Here is a 16,215-nt window from a genome sequence, read left to right on the forward strand (position 1 = left end):
TTGGGTTTAAGATCCATAGGTTCTGGGTGTGGGCAGGGCTGGGTTGGGATCGGATTGGCTTTGTTGTCCACTGGTGCCAGGTGTGGACCGCGCTGGGTTGGTGTACCTTTGTGTTTATGATCCATACATACCAGGTTTCACAGCGCTGGGCTGGTGTCCCATTTGTGTTATGCTCCATAGGTGGTGGGCGTGTAACAGCGCTGGAATGGTGTTCCATTGTGTTTAAGGTCCATAGGTGCCGGGTATAACTGCGCAAGGCTGGAGTGCCATTGGGTTTATGGTCCATAGGGGCCGGGGGTAACATCGCTGGGCTGATGTTCCTTAGGTTTTATGGTCAATAGGTGCCGAGTGCAGACAGCGCTGGGCTGGTGTCCCATTGGTTTTATGGTCCATAGGTGCCGGGTGTGGACAGCTCTGCACTGGTGTCCAATTGGTTTTATGGTCCATAAATGGTGGGTGTTGACAGCGCTGGTCTGGTGTCCCATTGGGTTTATGGTCCATAGGGGCCGTTTGTAACAACGCTGTGCTGGTGTCGCATTGTGTTTATGTTCCATAGGTGCCATGTGTCACAGCGCTTGGCTGGTATCCCATTGGATTTATCGTCCATTGGTGCCAAGTGTGGACAGCGCTGTGCTGGTGTCCCATTGCATTTATGGTCCATAGGTTCGAGGTGTAAATGCACTGAAATGGTGTCCCATTGGTTTATGGTCCAGAGGTGGTGGGTGTGGACAGCGCTGGGCTGTTGTCCCATTGGGTTTCTGCTCAATAGTTGCCGGGTGTAACAGCGCTGGGCTGGTGTCCCATTGGATTTATGATCCATAGGTGCCGGGGGCGGACGGCGCTGGGCTGGTGTCCCATTGCTTTTATGCTCCATAGGTGCCGGGTGTAACAGCGTTGGACTGTTCTCCCATTGGTTTTATGGATATCGGAACGGGGTGTGGTCAGCGCTGGGCCGGTTTCCCATTGGGATTATGGTCCATAGGTGCCGGGAATGGATAGCGCTTTGCTGGTGTTCGATTGGGTTTAAGGTCCATAGTTGCCTGATGTGGATAGCGCTGGGCTGGTGTCCCATTGGGTTTATGGTCCATAGGTTCCAGCTGTGGACAGCGCTGGGCTGGTGTCCCATTTGTGTTATGCTCCATAGGTGGTGGGCGTGTAACAGCGCTGGAATGGTGTTCCATTGTGTTTAAGGTCCATAGGTGCCGGGTATAACTGCGCAAGGCTGGAGTCCCATTGGGTTTATGGTCCATAGGGGCCGGGGGTAACATCGCTGGGCTGATGTTCCTTAGGTTTTATGGTCAATAGGTGCCGAGTGCAGACAGCGCTGGGCTGGTGTCCCATTGGTTTTATGGTCCATAGGTGCCGGGTGCGGACAGCGCTGGTCTGGTGTCCCAATGGGTTTATGGTCCATAGGGGCCGTTTGTAACAACGCTGTGCTGGTGTCGCATTGTGTTTATGTTCCATAGGTGCCATGTGTCACAGCGCTTGGCTGGTATCCCATTGGATTTATCGTCCATAGGTGCCGAGTGTGGACAGCGCTGTGCTGGTGTCCCATTGCATTTATGGTCCATAGGTTCGAGGTGTAAATGCACTGAAATGGTGTCCCATTGGTTTATGGTCCAGAGGTGGCGGGTGTGGACAGCGCTTGGCTGTTGTCCCATTGGGTTTATGCTCAATAGGTGCCGGGTGTAACAGCGCTGGGCTGGTGTCCCATTGGATTTATGATCCATAGGTGCCGGGTGTGGACGGCGCTGGGCTGGTGTCCCATTGCTTTTATGCTCCATAGGTGCCGGGTGTGACAGCGTTGGACTGTTCTCCCATTGGGTTTATGGATATCGGAACGGGGTGTGGTCAGCGCTGGGCTGGTTTCCCATTGGGATTATGTTCCATAGGTGCTGGGAATGGATAGCGCTTTGCTGGTGTTCGATTGGGTTTAAGGTCCATAGATGCCTGATGTGGATAGCGCTGGGCTGGTGTCCCATTGGGTTTATGGTCCATAGGTTCCAGCTGTGGACAGCGCTGGGCTGGTGTCCCATTGGGCGTATGGCCCATAGGTGCAGAGTGTTGACAGTGCTGAGCCGGTGTCCCATTGGGATCTTGGTCCATAGGTGCCAGGTGAAACATATCTGGGCTGGTGCCCAATTGTTTTTATGATCCATAGGTTCCTGGTGTAAAAGCGCTGGGCAGGTGTCCATTGGGTTTATGGTACATAGGTGCCGGTGTGGACAGCGCTGGCTTTTACCTCATTGGGTTTGTGGTCCATAGGTGCCGGGTGTGGAAGCGCTGTACTGGTGCCCCATTGGGTTTATGGTCCATAGGTGCCGGGTGAAATATCTCTGGGCTGGTGTCCAATTGATTTTATGTTCCATAGGTTCCTGATGTAAAAGCGCTGGGCTGGTGTCCCATTGGTTTCATGGTCTGTAGGTGCCGGGGGAAAAAGCTCTGGGATGGTGTCCCAATGAGTCTATGGTCCAAAAGTGCCTGGTGTGGACAGCGCTGGGATGTTGTCCCATTCGGTTTATGGTCCATTGGTACCGGGTGCGGACAGCCCTGGTCTCGTGTCCCATTAACTTTATTGTCCATAGGTGCCAGGTGTGGGCAGCGCTGGGCTGCTTTCCCATGGGTTTTATGGTGCATGGGTGCCATGTGTAACAGCGCTGTTCAGGTGTTCCATTGCTTTATGGTCCATAGGTGCCGGGTGTGGACAGCGGAGGGCTGGTGTCCCACTGGGTTTATGGTCCATAGGTTCTTGGTGCAAAAGAGCTGGGCTGGTGTCCCATGGGGTTTATGGGCCATAGGAGGCGGGCGTGGACAGTGCAGGGCTGTTATCGCATTATGTTTATTCTCCATAGGTGCTGGGTGTAACAGCGCTGGGCAGGTTTCCCATTGGTTTTATGATCCATAGGTTGCCAGTGTGGACATCGCTTGGCAGGTGTCCCTTTGCTTTTATGGTCCATAGGTGCCGGGTGTGGACAGCGCTGTGCTGGTTACCCATTGTGTTATGGTCCATAGTTGGCAGATGTAATAGCGCTGGGCTGGTGTCACATTGGTTTTATGCTCCATAGGAGACGCATGTAACAGCGTTGGGCTGGTGCCCCATTTGCTTTATGCTCCATAGGTGGTGGGTGTGTAACAGCGCTGGGCTGGTGTCCCATTGGTTTTATGGTCCATAGGTGCCGGATGTAACAGCGCTGGGCAGGTGCCCCATTGGGTTTATTGTCCATAGATTCTCAGTGTAACAGCGCTGTGCTGTAGTCCCATTGGGATTATGGTCCATATGTGCCGGGTATAAGAGCGCTTGGCTGGTGTTCCATTAGATGTATGGTCCATAGATTCTGGGGGTGGACAGGGCTTGGTTGGTGTCGCATTGAGTTTCTGGTCCATAGGTTCTGGGTGTTGACAGCGCTGGGCAGGTATGCCATTGGATTTAACATGCACAGGTGCCAGGTGTAACAACTCTGTTTTTGGGTTTATGGTTCATAGGATCTGGATGTGGACAGGGCTGGGTTGGTGAGGCATTGGGTTTATTGTCCACTGGTGCCAGGTGTGCACCACGCTGGGTTGGTGTCCCACTGCCTTTATGGTCCATAGGTTCCGGGTGTAAAAGTGCTGGAATGGTGTCCCGTTGGTGTATGGTCCAGAGGAGGCGGGCGTGGACAGCGATGGGCTGTTGTCCTATGGGTTTATGCTCCATAGGTGCCGGGTGTAACAGCGCCCGGCTGGTGTCCAACTGGGTTTATGACCCATAGGTTCCGGGTGTAAAAGCGGTGGGCTGCGTTGCCATTGGTTTTATGGTCCATAGGTGTCCAGTGTGGACAGCGCTTGGCAGGTGTTCCATTGCTTTTATGGACCATAGGTGCTGTTTGTCACAGCGCTGGGCTGGTTTCCCATTGGATTTATGGTCCATAGGTGCCGGGTGTGGACAGCGCTCTGCTGGTGTCCCACTGGATTTATGGTCCATACGTGACGGGTGTAAAAGCGCTGGGCAGGTGTCCAATTGGGTTTAAGATCCATAGGTTCTGGGTGTGGGTAGGGCTGGGTTGGGATCGGATTGGTTTTGTTGTCCACTGGTGCCAGGTGTGGACCGCGCTGGGTTGGTTTACCTTTGTGTTTATGATCCATACATACCAGGTTTCACAGCGCTGGGCTGGTGTCCCATTTGTGTGATGCTCCATAGGTGGTGGGCGTGTAACAGCGCTGGAATGGTGTTCCATTGTGTTTAAGGTCCATAGGTGCCGGGTGTAACTGCGCAAGGCTGGAGTCCCATTGGTTTTATGGTCCATAGGGGCCGGGGGTAACATCGCTGGGCTGATGTTCCTTAGGTTTTATGGTCAATAGGTGCCGAGTGCAGACAGCGCTGGGCTGGTGTCCCATTGGTTTTATGGTCCATAGGTGCCGGGTTTGGACAGCTCTGCACTGGTGTCCAATTGGTTTTATGGTCCATACATGGTGGGTGTTGACAGCGCTGCTCTGATGTCCCATTGGGTTTATGGTCCATAGGGGCAGGGTGTAACAACGCTGTGCTGGTGTCGCATTGTGTTTATGTTCCATAGGTGCCATGTGTCACAGCGCTTGGCTGGTATCCCATTGGATTTATCGTCCATAGGTGCCGAGTGTGGACAGCGCTGTGCTGGTGTCCCACTGCATTTATGGTCCATAGGTTCGAGTTGTAAATGCGCTGAAATAGTGTCCCATTGGTTTATGGTCCAGAGGTGGCGGGTGTGGACAGCGCTGGGCTGTTGTCCCATTGGGTTTATGCTCAATAGGTGCCGGGTGTAACAGCGCTGGGCTGGAGTCCCATTGGATTTATGATCCATAGGTGCCGGGTGCGGACGGCGCTGGGCTGGTGTCCCGTTGCTTTTATGCTCCATAGGTGCCGTGTGTAACAGCGTTGGACTGTTCTCCCATTGGGTTTATGGATATCGGAACGGGGTGTGGTCAGCGCTGGGCTGGTTTCCCATTGGGTTTATGGTCCATAGGTGCCGGGAATGGATAGCGCTTTGCTGGTGTTCGATTGGCTTTATGGTCCATAGATGCCTGAGGTGGATAGCGCTGGGCTGCTGTCCCATTGGGTTTATGGTCCATAGGTGACAGGTGTGGACAGCGGTGGGCTGGTGTGCCATTGGGCGTATGGTCCATAGGTGCAGAGTGTTGACAGTGCTGAGCCGGTGTCGCATTGGAATCATGGTCCATAGGTGCCAGGTGAAACATATCTGGGCTGGTGCCCAATTGTTTTTATGATCCATAGGTTCCTGGTGTAAAAGCGTTGGGCAGGTGCTTTTTTGGTTTATGGTACATAGGTGCCGGTGTGGACAGCGCTGGCTTTTACCTCATTGGGTTTGTGGTCCATAGGTGCCGGGTGTGGAAGCGCTGTACTGGTGCCCCATTGGGTTTATGGTCCAAAGGTGCCGGGTGAAATAGCTCTGGGCTGGTGACCAATTGATTTTATGATCCATAGGTTCCTGATGTAAAAGCGCTGGGCTGGTGTCCCATTGGTTTCATGGTCTATAGGTGCTGGGGGAAAAATCTCTGGGATGGTGTCCCAATGGGTCTATGGTCCAAAAGTGCCTGGTGTGGACGGCGCTGGGATGGTGTCCCATTCGGTTTATGGACCATTGGTACCGGGTGCGGACAGCGCTGGTCTCGTGTCCCATTAACTTTTTGTCCATAGGTGCCAGGTGTGGGCAGCGCTGGGCTGCTTTCCCATGGGTTTTAAGGTGCATGGGTGCCATGTGTAACAGCGCTGGGCAGGCGTTCCATTGTTTTTATGGTCCATAGGTGCCGGGTGTGGACAGCGCAGGGCTGGTGTCCCACTGGGTTTATGGTCCATAGATTCTTGGTGTAAAAGCGCTGGACTGGTGTACCATGGGGTTTATGGTCCATAGGTGGCGGGCGTGGACAGCGCAGGGCTGTTGTCCCATTATGTATATTCTCCATAGGTGCCGGGTGTAACAGCGCCGGGCAGGTTTCCCATTGGTTTTATGATCCATAGGTTGCCAGTGTGGACATCGCTTGGCAGGTGTCCCTTTGCTTTTATGGTCCATAGGTGCCGGGTGTGGACAGCGCTGTGCTGGTTACCCATTGTGTTATGGTCCACAGTTGGTGGATGTAATAGCGCTGGGCTGGTGTCACATTGGATTTATGCTCCATGTGAGACGCGTGTAACAGCGTTGGGTTGGTGCCCCATTTGCTTTTTGCTCCATAGGTGGAGGGTGTATAACAGCGCTGGGCTGGTGTCCCATTGGTTTTATGGTCCATAGGTGCCGGATGTAACAGCACTGGGCAGGTGCCCCATTGGGTTTATTGTCCATAGATTCTCGGTGTAACAGCGCTGTGCTGTAGTCCCATTGGGATTATGGTCCATATGTGCTGGGTGTAAGAGCGCTGGGCTGGTGTTCCATTAGATGTATGGTCCATAGATTCTGGGGGTGGACAGGGCTTGGTTGGTGTCGCATTGAGTTTTTGGTTCCTAGGTTCTGGGTGTTGACAGCGCTGGGCAGGTATGCCATTGGATTTCACATCCAAAGGTGCCGGGTGTAACAACTCTGGGCTGGCGTCTTTTTGCTTTATGGTCCATAGGATCTGGACGTGGACAGGGCTGGGTTGGTGTGGCATTGTGTTTATTGTCCACTGGTGCCAGGTGTGCACCGCGCTGTGTTGGTGTCCCACTGCTTTTATGGTCCATAGGTTCCGGGTGTAAAAGCCCTGGAATGGTGTCCCGTTGGTGTATGGTCCAGAGGTGGCGGGCGTGGACAGCGCTGGGCTGTTGTCCCATTAGGTTTATGCTCCATAGGTGCCGGGTGTAACAGCGCCCGGCTGGTGTCCAACTGGGTTTATGATCCATAGGTTCCGAGTGTAAATGCGGTGGACTGCGTTCCCATTGGTTTCATGGTCCATAGGTGTCCAGTGTGGACAGCGCTTGGCAGGTGTTCCATTGCTTTTATGGACCATAGGTGCCGTTTGTCACAGCGCTGGGCTGGTGTCCCATTGGATTTATGGTCCATAGGTGCCGGGTGTGTACAGCGCTCTGCTGGTGTCCCACTGGATTTATGGTCCATATGTGCCGGGTGTAAAAGCGCTGGGCAGTTGTCCAATTGGGTTTAAGGTCCATAGGTTCTGGGTGTGGGCAGGGCTGGGTTGGGATCGGATTGGATTTATTGTCCACTGGTGCCAGGTGTGGACCGCGCTGGGTTGGTGTCCCATTGGGTTTACGATCCATACATGCTGGGTTTAACAGCGCTGGGCTGGTGTCCCATTTGTATTATGCTCCATAGGTGGTGGGCGTGTAACAGCGCTGGACTGGTGTTCCATTGTGTTTAAGGTCCATAGGTGCCGGGTGTAACTGCGCAAGGCTGGAGTCCCATTGGGTTTATGGTCCATAGGCGCCGGGGGTAACATCGCTGGGCTGATGTTCCTTAGGTTTTATGGTCCATAGTTGCCGAGTGTGGACAGCGCTGGGCTGGTGTCCCATTGCTTTTATGGTATTTATGTCCCGGGTGTGGACAGTGCTGGGCTGGTGTCCCATTGGTTTTATGGTCCACAGGTGCAGGGTGTGGACAGCTCTGGGCTTGTGTCCAATTGGTTTAATGATCCATACATGGTGGGTGTTGACAGCGCTGGTCTGGTGTCCCATTGGGTTTATGGTCCATAGGGGCCGGGTGTAACAACGCTGTGCTGCTGTCGCATTGGGTTTATGTTCCATAGGTGCCATGTGTCACAGCGCTAGGCTGGTGTCCCATTGGATTTATCGTCCATAGGTGCAGAGTGAGGACAGCGCTGTGCTGGTGTCCCACTGCATTTATGGTCCATCGGTTCGAGGTGTAAATGCGCTGGAATGGTGTCCCATTGGTTTATGGTCCAGAGGTGGCTGGCGTGGACAGCGCTGGGCTGTTGTCCCATTGGGTTTATGCTCAATAGGTGCCGGGTGTAACAGCGCTGGGCTGGTGTCCCACTGGATTTATGGTCCATAGGTGGCCAGTGTGGACAGGGCTTGGCAGGTGTCCCATTGCATTAATGGACCATAGGTGCCGTTTGTCACAGCGCTGGGCTGGTGTTCCATTGGATTTATGGTCCATAGGTGCCGGGCGTGGACAGCGCTGGGCTGTTGTCCCACTGGATTTATGGTCCATAGGTACCGGGTGTAAAAGCGGTTGGCTGGGTTCCCATTGGTTTTATGGTCCATAGGTGGCCAGTGTGGACAGCGCTTGGCAGGTGTCCCATTGCTTTTATGGACCATAGGTGCCGTTTGTCACAGCGCTGTGCTGGTGTCCCATTGGATTTATGGTCCATAGGTGCCGGGTGTGGACAGCACTCTGCTGGAGTCCCACTGGATTTATGGTCCGAAGGTTCCGGGTGTAAAATCGCTGGGCTGGTGCCAATTGGGTTTAATGTCCATAGGTGGCGGTCGTGGATAGCGCTGAGCTGTTGGCCCATTGGTTTTATGCTCCATAGGTGCCGGGTGTAACAGAGCTGGGCTAGTTTCCCATTGGTTTTATGGCCTATATGTACCGGGTGTGGACAGTGCTGGGCTGGGGACACATTGGTTTTATGGTCTATATGTACCGGGTGCGTACAATGCTGGGCTGGTGTCCCATTGGTTTTATGGTCCTTAGGTGACGTGTGTGGACAGCGTTGTGCTGCTGTACAATTGGTTTTATGGTCCATACATAGTGGGTGTCGACAGCGCTGGGCTTGTGTCCCATTGGGTTTATGGTCCATAGGAGCCGTGTTTAATAGGGCTGTGCTGGTGTCGCATTGCTTTTATGGTCCATACGTGCCGTGTGTCACAGTGCTGGGCTGGTGTCCCATTGGATTTATGGTCCATAGGTGCTGGGTGTATCCGTGCTGGGCTGGTGTCCCATTGTGATTATGCCACATAGAGGCCGGGTGTGGAGAGCTCTTGGCTTGTGTCCAATTGGTTTTATGATCCATACATGGTGGGTGTTGACAGCGCTGGTCTGGTGTCACATTGGGTTTATGGTCCATAGGGGCCGGGTGTTACAACGCTGTGCTGGTGTCGCATTGGGCTTATGTTCCATAGGTTCCATGTGTCACAGCGCTAGGCTGGTGTCCCATTGGATTTATCGTCCATAGGTGCAGAGTGAGGACAGCGCTGTGCTGGTGTCCCACTGCATTTATGGTCCATAGGTTCGAGGTGTAAATGCGCTGGAATGGTGTCCCATTGGTTTATGGTCCAGAGGTGGCTGGCGTGGACAGCGCTGGGCTGTTGTCCCAGTCGGTTTATGCTCAATAGGTGCCGGGTGTAACAGCGCTGGGCTGGTGTCCCACTGGATTTATGGTCCATAGGTTCCGGGTGTAAAAGCGGTGGGCTGGGTTCCCATTGGTTTTATGGTCCATAGGTGTCCAGTGTGGACAGCGCTTGGGAGGTGTCCCATTGCTTCAATGGACCATAGGTGCCGTTTGTCACAGCGCTGGGCTGGTGTCCCATTGGATTTTTGGTCCATAGGTGCCGGGCGTGGACAGCGCTGGGCTGTTGTCCCATTGGGTTTATGCTCAATAGGTGCCGGGTGTAACAGCGCTGGGCTGGTGTCCCACTGGATTTATGGTCCATAGGTACCGGGTGTAAAAGCGGTGGGCTGGGTTCCCATTGGTTTTATGGTCCATAGGTGGCCAGTGTGGACAGCGCTTGGCAGGTGTCTCATTGCTTTTATGGACCATAGGTGCCGTTTTTCACAGCGCTGTGCTGGTGTCCCATTGGATTTATGGTCCATAGGTGCCGGGTGTGGACAGCGCTCTGCTGGAGTCCCACTGGATTTATGGTCCAAAGGTTCCGGGTGTAAAATCGCTGGGCTGGTGCCAATTGGGTTTAATGTCCATAGGTGGCGGTCGTGGACAGCGCTGAGCTGTTGGCCCATTGGTTTTATGCTCCATAGGTGCCGGGTTTAACAGAGCTGGGCTGGTTTCCCATTGGTTTTATGGCCTATATGTACCGGGTGTGGACAGTGCTGGGCTGGGGACACATTGGTTTTATGGTCTATATGTACCGGGTGCGTACAGTGCTGGGCTGGTGTCCCATTGGTTTTATGGTCCTTAGGTGCCGTGTGTGGACAGCGCTGTGCTGCTGTACAATTGGTTTTATGGCCCATACATGGTGGGAGTTGACAGCGCTGGGCTTGTGTCCCATTGGGTTATGGTCCATAGGAGCCGTGTGTAATAGGGCTGTGCTGGTGTCGCATTGCTTTTATGGTCCATACGTGCCGTGTGTCACAGTGCTGGGCTGGTGTCCCATTGCATTTATGGTCCATAGGTGCTGGGTGTATCGGTGCTGGGCTGGTGTCCCATTGTGATTGTGGCCCATAGAGGCCGGTTGTGGACAGCGCAGGGCTGGTGTCCCATTGGATTTATGATGCATAATATGTGACGGGTATGGACAGCGCTTGGCTGATGTCCCATTGGATTTAAGGTCCATAGCTGCCGGGTGTCGAAAGCACTATGCTGGTGACCCATTGTGTTTATTGTCCATAGGTGCCGGGTTGTATAACAGTGCTGGATGGTGCCCCAATGGGTTTATGGTCAATAGGTGCCGGGGGTAACAGCAATGGACTGGTGTCCCATTGTGTTTAAGGTCCATAGGTGCCGGGTGCAACAGCGCTGGGCTGGTGTCCCATTGCGTTTATGGTCCTTAGGTTCCGGGTGTGGACAGCACTGGGCAGGTTTCGCATTGGATTTATGGTGCATAGGTGCCGGGCTCGTGTCCCATTGTGTTTTTGATCCACAGGTTCCGGTTGTTGACAGCGCCTGGCTGGTGTCCCATTGGATTTATGGAGCATGGGTGCCAGGTGTGGACAGCACTGGGCTGGTGTCCCAGTGGTTTTATGGAGCATGGGTGCCGGTGTAAATGTGCTGTGCTGGTGTGCCATTGGGTTTATTGTCCTTAGCTATTCGGTGTAACAGCGCTGGGCTGGTGTCACTTTGGGTTTATGTTCCATACGTGCTGGGTGTGTAAAAGCACTGGGCTGGTGTCCCATTGGGTTTATGGTCCATAGGTGCTGGGTGTATCAGTGCCGGGCTTGGGTCCCATTGTGATTATGGCCCATAGAGGCCGGTTGTGGACAGCGCAGGGCTGGTGTCCCATTGGATTTATGATGCATATGTAACGGGTGTGGACATTGCTGGGTAGTTGTGCCATTGGGATGATGTCCATAGGTGCCGTGTGTGTACAGCGCTGGGGTGGTGTCCCATTGGTTTTATGGTAAATTGGTGCCGGGTGTGGACTGCGCTGGGCTGAAGTCACATTGGCTTTATGGCCCATAGGTGCCGGGTGTAACAGCGCTGGGCTGTTGTCGCATTGGCTTTATGGTCCATAGGTGCCAGCTGTGGACAGCGTTGGGCTGTTGTCCCATTTGCTTTATGGTCCATATTTGCCGGGTGTAAAAGCACTGGGCAGGTGCCCCATTGGCTTTATTGTCCATAGGTGCAGAGTGTAAAAGCTTTGGGCTGGTGTCCCATTTCATTTATGCTCCATAGGTGGTGGGTGTGTAACAGCGCTGGGCTGGCGTCCCATTCGTTTATGGTCCTTGGGGGCCGGGTGTAACATCGCTGTGCTGATGTCCCTTTGGTTTTATGGTCCATAGCTGCTGGGTGTGGACAGCGCAGGGCTGCTGTCCCATTAGTTTCATGGTCTATATGTACCGGGTGTGGACTGAGCTGGGTTGGTGTCCCATTGGATTTATGGTCTATATGTACCGGGTGTGTACTGTGCTGGGCTGGTGTCCCATTGGTTTTATGGTCCATAGGTGCCGGGTGTCTAAAGCGCTGGGCTTGTGTCCAATTGGTTTTTTGATCCATACATTGTGGGTGTTGACAGCGCTGGTCTGGTGATCCATTAGTTTTATGGTCTATATGTACCAGGTGTGGACAGAGATGGGCTGGTGTCCCATTGGTTTTATGGTCTATATGTACTGGATGTGCAAAGTGCTGGGCTGGTGTCCCATTGGTTTTATGGTCCATAGGGGCCGGGGGTAACAGCGCTGTGCTGGTGTCGCATTGGATTTATGGTCCATAAGTTCCGTGTGTCACAGCGCTGGGCTGGTGTCCCATTGGATTTATGGAGCATGAGTGCCAGGTGTGGACAGCACTGGGCTGGTGTCCCAGTGGTTTTATGGAGCATGGGTGCCGGGTGTAAATGTGCTGTGCTGGTGTGCCATTGGGTTTATTGTCCTTAGCTATTCGGTGTAACAGCGCTGGGCTGGTGTCACTTTGGGTTTATGTTCCATACGTGCTGGGTGTGTAAAAGCACTGGGCTGGTGTCCCATTGGGTTTATGGTCCATAGGTGCTGGGTGTATCAGTGCCGGGCTTGTGTCCCATTGTGATTATGGCCCATAGAGGCCGGTTGTGGACAGCGCAGGGCTGGTGTCCCATTGGATTTATGATGCATATGTAACGGGTGTGGACATTGCTGGGCAGTTGTGCCATTGGGATGATGTCCATAGGTGCCGGGTGTGTACAGCGCTGGGGTGGTGTCCCATTGGTTTTATGGTAAATTGGTGCCGGGTGTGGACTGCGCTGGGCTGAAGTCACATTGGCTTTATGGCCCATAGGTGCCGGGTGTAACAGCGCTGGGCTGTTGTCGCATTGGCTTTATGGTCCATAGGTGCCAACTGTGGACAGCGTTGGGCTGTTGTCCCATTTGCTTTATGGTCCATATTTGCCAGGTGTAAAAGCACTGGGCAGGTGCCCCATTGGCTTTATTGTCCATAGGTGCAGAGAGTAAAAGCTTTGGGCTGGTGTCCCATTTCCTTTATGCTCCATAGGTGGTGGGTGTGTAACAGCGCTGGGCTGGCGTCCCATTCGTTTATGGTCCTTGGGGGCCGGGTGTAACATCGCTGTGCTGATGTCCCTTTGGTTTTATGGTCCATAGCTGCTGGGTGTGGACAGCGCAGGGCTGCTGTCCCATTAGTTTCATGGTCTATATGTACCGGGTGTGGACTGAGCTGGGTTGGTGTCCCATTGGATTTATGGTCTATATGTACCGGGTGTGTACTGTGCTGGGCTGGTGTCCCATTGGTTTTATGGTCCATAGGTGCCGGGTGTCTAAAGCGCTGGGCTTGTGTCCAATTGGTTTTTTGATCCATACATTGTGGGTGTTGACAGCGCTGGTCTGGTGATCCATTAGTTTTATGGTCTATATGTACCAGGTGTGGACAGAGATGGGCTGGTGTCCCATTGGTTTTATGGTCTATATGTACTGGATGTGCAAAGTGCTGGGCTGGTGTCCCATTGGTTTTATGGTCCATAGGGGCCGGGGGTAACAGCGCTGTGCTGGTGTCGCATTGGATTTATGGTCCATAGGTTCCGTGTGTCACAGCGCTGGGCTGGTGTCCCATTGGATTTATGGTCCAAAGGTGCCGGGTGTGGACAGCGCTGGGCTGGTGTCCCACTGGATTTATGGTCCATAGGTTCTGGGTGTAAAAGTGCTGGGCTGGTGTCCCATTGAGCTAATGGTCCATAGGTGGCGGGCCTGGACAGCGCTGGGCTGTTGTCCCATTGGGATAATGCTCCATAGGTGCCGGGTGTAACAGTGCTGGGCTGGTGTCCCACTGGGTTTATGGTCCATATGTTCCGGGTTTTAAAGCACTGGGCTAGTTTGCCATTGGCTTTATGGTCCATAGGTGCCCATTGTGGACCGCGCTTGGCAGGTGTTCCTTTGCTTTAATGGACCAAAAGTGCCGCGTGTCACAGCGCTGTGTTGCTGTCCCATGGCATTTATGGTCCATAGGTGCCGGGTGTGGACTGTGCTGGCCTGGTGTCCCATTGGCTTTATGGTCCATAGGTGCCGGCTGTAACATAGCTGGTCTGGTGTGGATACGCTTTATTGTCCATAGGTGCCGAGTGTGTAACGTGCTGGATGGTGTCCCATTGGGATTATTGTCCATAGGTGCCGGGGGTAACAGCACTGGACTCGGGTCCCATTGGATTTATGGTCCATAGCTGCCGGGTGCAAAAGCGCTGGGCTGGTGTCCCATTGGGTTTATGGTCAATAGTTGCCGGGTATAACAGCGCTTGGCTGCTGTTCCTTTCGGTTTATGCTCTATAGCTGCCGAAAGTGGACAGCGCTGGCCTGGTGTCCTATTGTGTTTATGCTCCATAGGTGCCGGGTATAACGGCGCTGGGCAGGTTTCCATTGGGTTTATGTTCATTAGGTTCCAGGTGTGGACAGCACTGGGCAGGTGTCCCATTGGATTTATGGTGCATAGGTGCCGGGTGCGGACAGTGCTGGGCTCGTGTCCCATTGAGTTTCTGATCCACAGGTGCCGGTTGTGGACAGCACCTGGCTGGTGTCCCATTGGGTTTATGGAGCATGGATGCCAGGTGTGGAAAGCGCTGGGCTGGTGTCCCAGTGGTTTTATGGAGCATGGGTGCTGGGTGTAAAAGTGCTTTGCTGGTGTCCCATTGGATTTATTGTCCTTAGGTTCTCGGTGTAACAGCGCTGGGCAGATGTAAATTTGGGCTTATGTTCCATACGTGCTGGGTGTGTAATAGCACTGGGCTGGTGTCCCATTGGGTTTATTGTTCATAGGTTCTTGGTGTAACAGCGCTGGGCTGTTGTCCCATTGGTATTATGGTCCATATGTGCCGGGTTTAACAGCGCTGGGCTGGTGTTCCATTTGCTGTATGGTCGTTAGATTCTGAGGGTTAACAGGGCTGGGTTGGTGTCCCATTGGGTTTATTGTCCATAGGTTCCGGGTGTTGACAGCGCTGGGCTGGTATGCCATTGGCTTTATCATCCATAGGTTCCGGGTGTAACAGCTCTCGGCTGGTGTCCCATTGGGTTTATGGTCCATATGTTCTGGGTGTGTACAGGTCTTGGTTGGCGTCGCATTGGGTTTATTAACAACTGGTGCCTGGTGTGGACAGCGCTGGGTTGGTGTCCCATTGGGTTTGCGGTCCATACATGCCGGGTTTAACAGCACTGGGCTGGTGTTCCATTATGTTTAAGGTCCATAGGTGCCGGGTGTAAAGGCGCTGGGCTGGAGTCCCATTGGGTTTATGGTCCATAGGGACCGGGTGTAACATCGCAGGGCTGCTGTCCCTTTGGTTTTTTTGTCCATAGGTGCTGGGTGTGGACAGCGCTGGGCTGGTGTCCCATTAGTTTTATGGTCTATATGTACCGGGTGTGGACAGAGCTGGGCTGGTGCCCAATTGGTTTTATATGGCCTATATGTACCGGCTGTGTACAGTGCTGGGCTGGTGTCACATTGGTTTTATGGTCCACAGGTGCGGGGTTTGGACAGCGCTGGTCTGGTGTCCATTTGGTTCTATGATCCATACATTGTGGGTGTTGACAGCGCTGGTCTGGTGTCCCATTGGGTATATGGTCCATAGGGGCCGGGGGTAACAGCGCTGTGCTGGTGTCGCCTTGGGTTTATGGTCCATAGGTGCCGTGTGTCACAGCGCTGCTCTGGTGTCCCAGTGGATTTATGGTCCATAACTGCCGGGTGTGGACAACGCTGGGCTGGTGTCCCACTGGGTTTGTGGTCCATAGGTTCCGGGTATAAAAGCGCTGGGCTGGTGTCCCACTGGGTTTATGGTCCATAGGGGGCGGGCCTGGACAGCGCTGGCCTTTTGTCCCATTGGGTTTATGCTCCATAGGTGCCGGGTGTATCAGCGCTGGTCTGGTGTCCCACTGGTTTTATGGTCCATTGGTGCCCAGTGTGTTACAGCGCTGGGTTGGTGTCCCATTGGATTTATGGTCCATTGGTGCCGAGTGTGGACAACGCTGTGCTGGTGTCCCATTGGGTGTATTGTCCATAGGTGCCGGGTGTGGATAGCGCTGGACTAGTGTCCCATTGGATTTATGGTCCATAGGTGCCGGGTGTCGACAGCATTGGGCTGGTGTCCCATTGGGTTTATTGTCCATCTGTGCCGGGTGTGTAACAGTGCTGGATGGTGTCCCATTGTTTTTATGGTCCATAGGTGCCGGCTGTAATATAGCTGGGCTGGTGTCGCATTGGGATTATTCTCCATTGCTGCCGGGTGTGTAACAGTGCTGGGTTGTGTCCCATTGTGGTTATTGTTCTTAGATGCCGGGGGTAACAGCGCTGGACTGATGTCCCTTTGGATTTATGGTCCATAACTGCCGGGCGCAGCAGCACTGGACTGGTGTCCCATTGGGACTTTGGTCCATAGTTGCCGTGTTTAACAGCGCAGGGCTGGTTTCCCATTGAGCTTATGGTCCATAGGTGCTGGGTGTA

This window comes from Somniosus microcephalus, chromosome 4, assembly GCF_052327205.1.
Source record: "Somniosus microcephalus isolate GS21.2 chromosome 4, FLI_Smic_1.0, whole genome shotgun sequence".
Taxonomy (NCBI): Eukaryota; Metazoa; Chordata; class Chondrichthyes; order Squaliformes; family Somniosidae; genus Somniosus; species Somniosus microcephalus.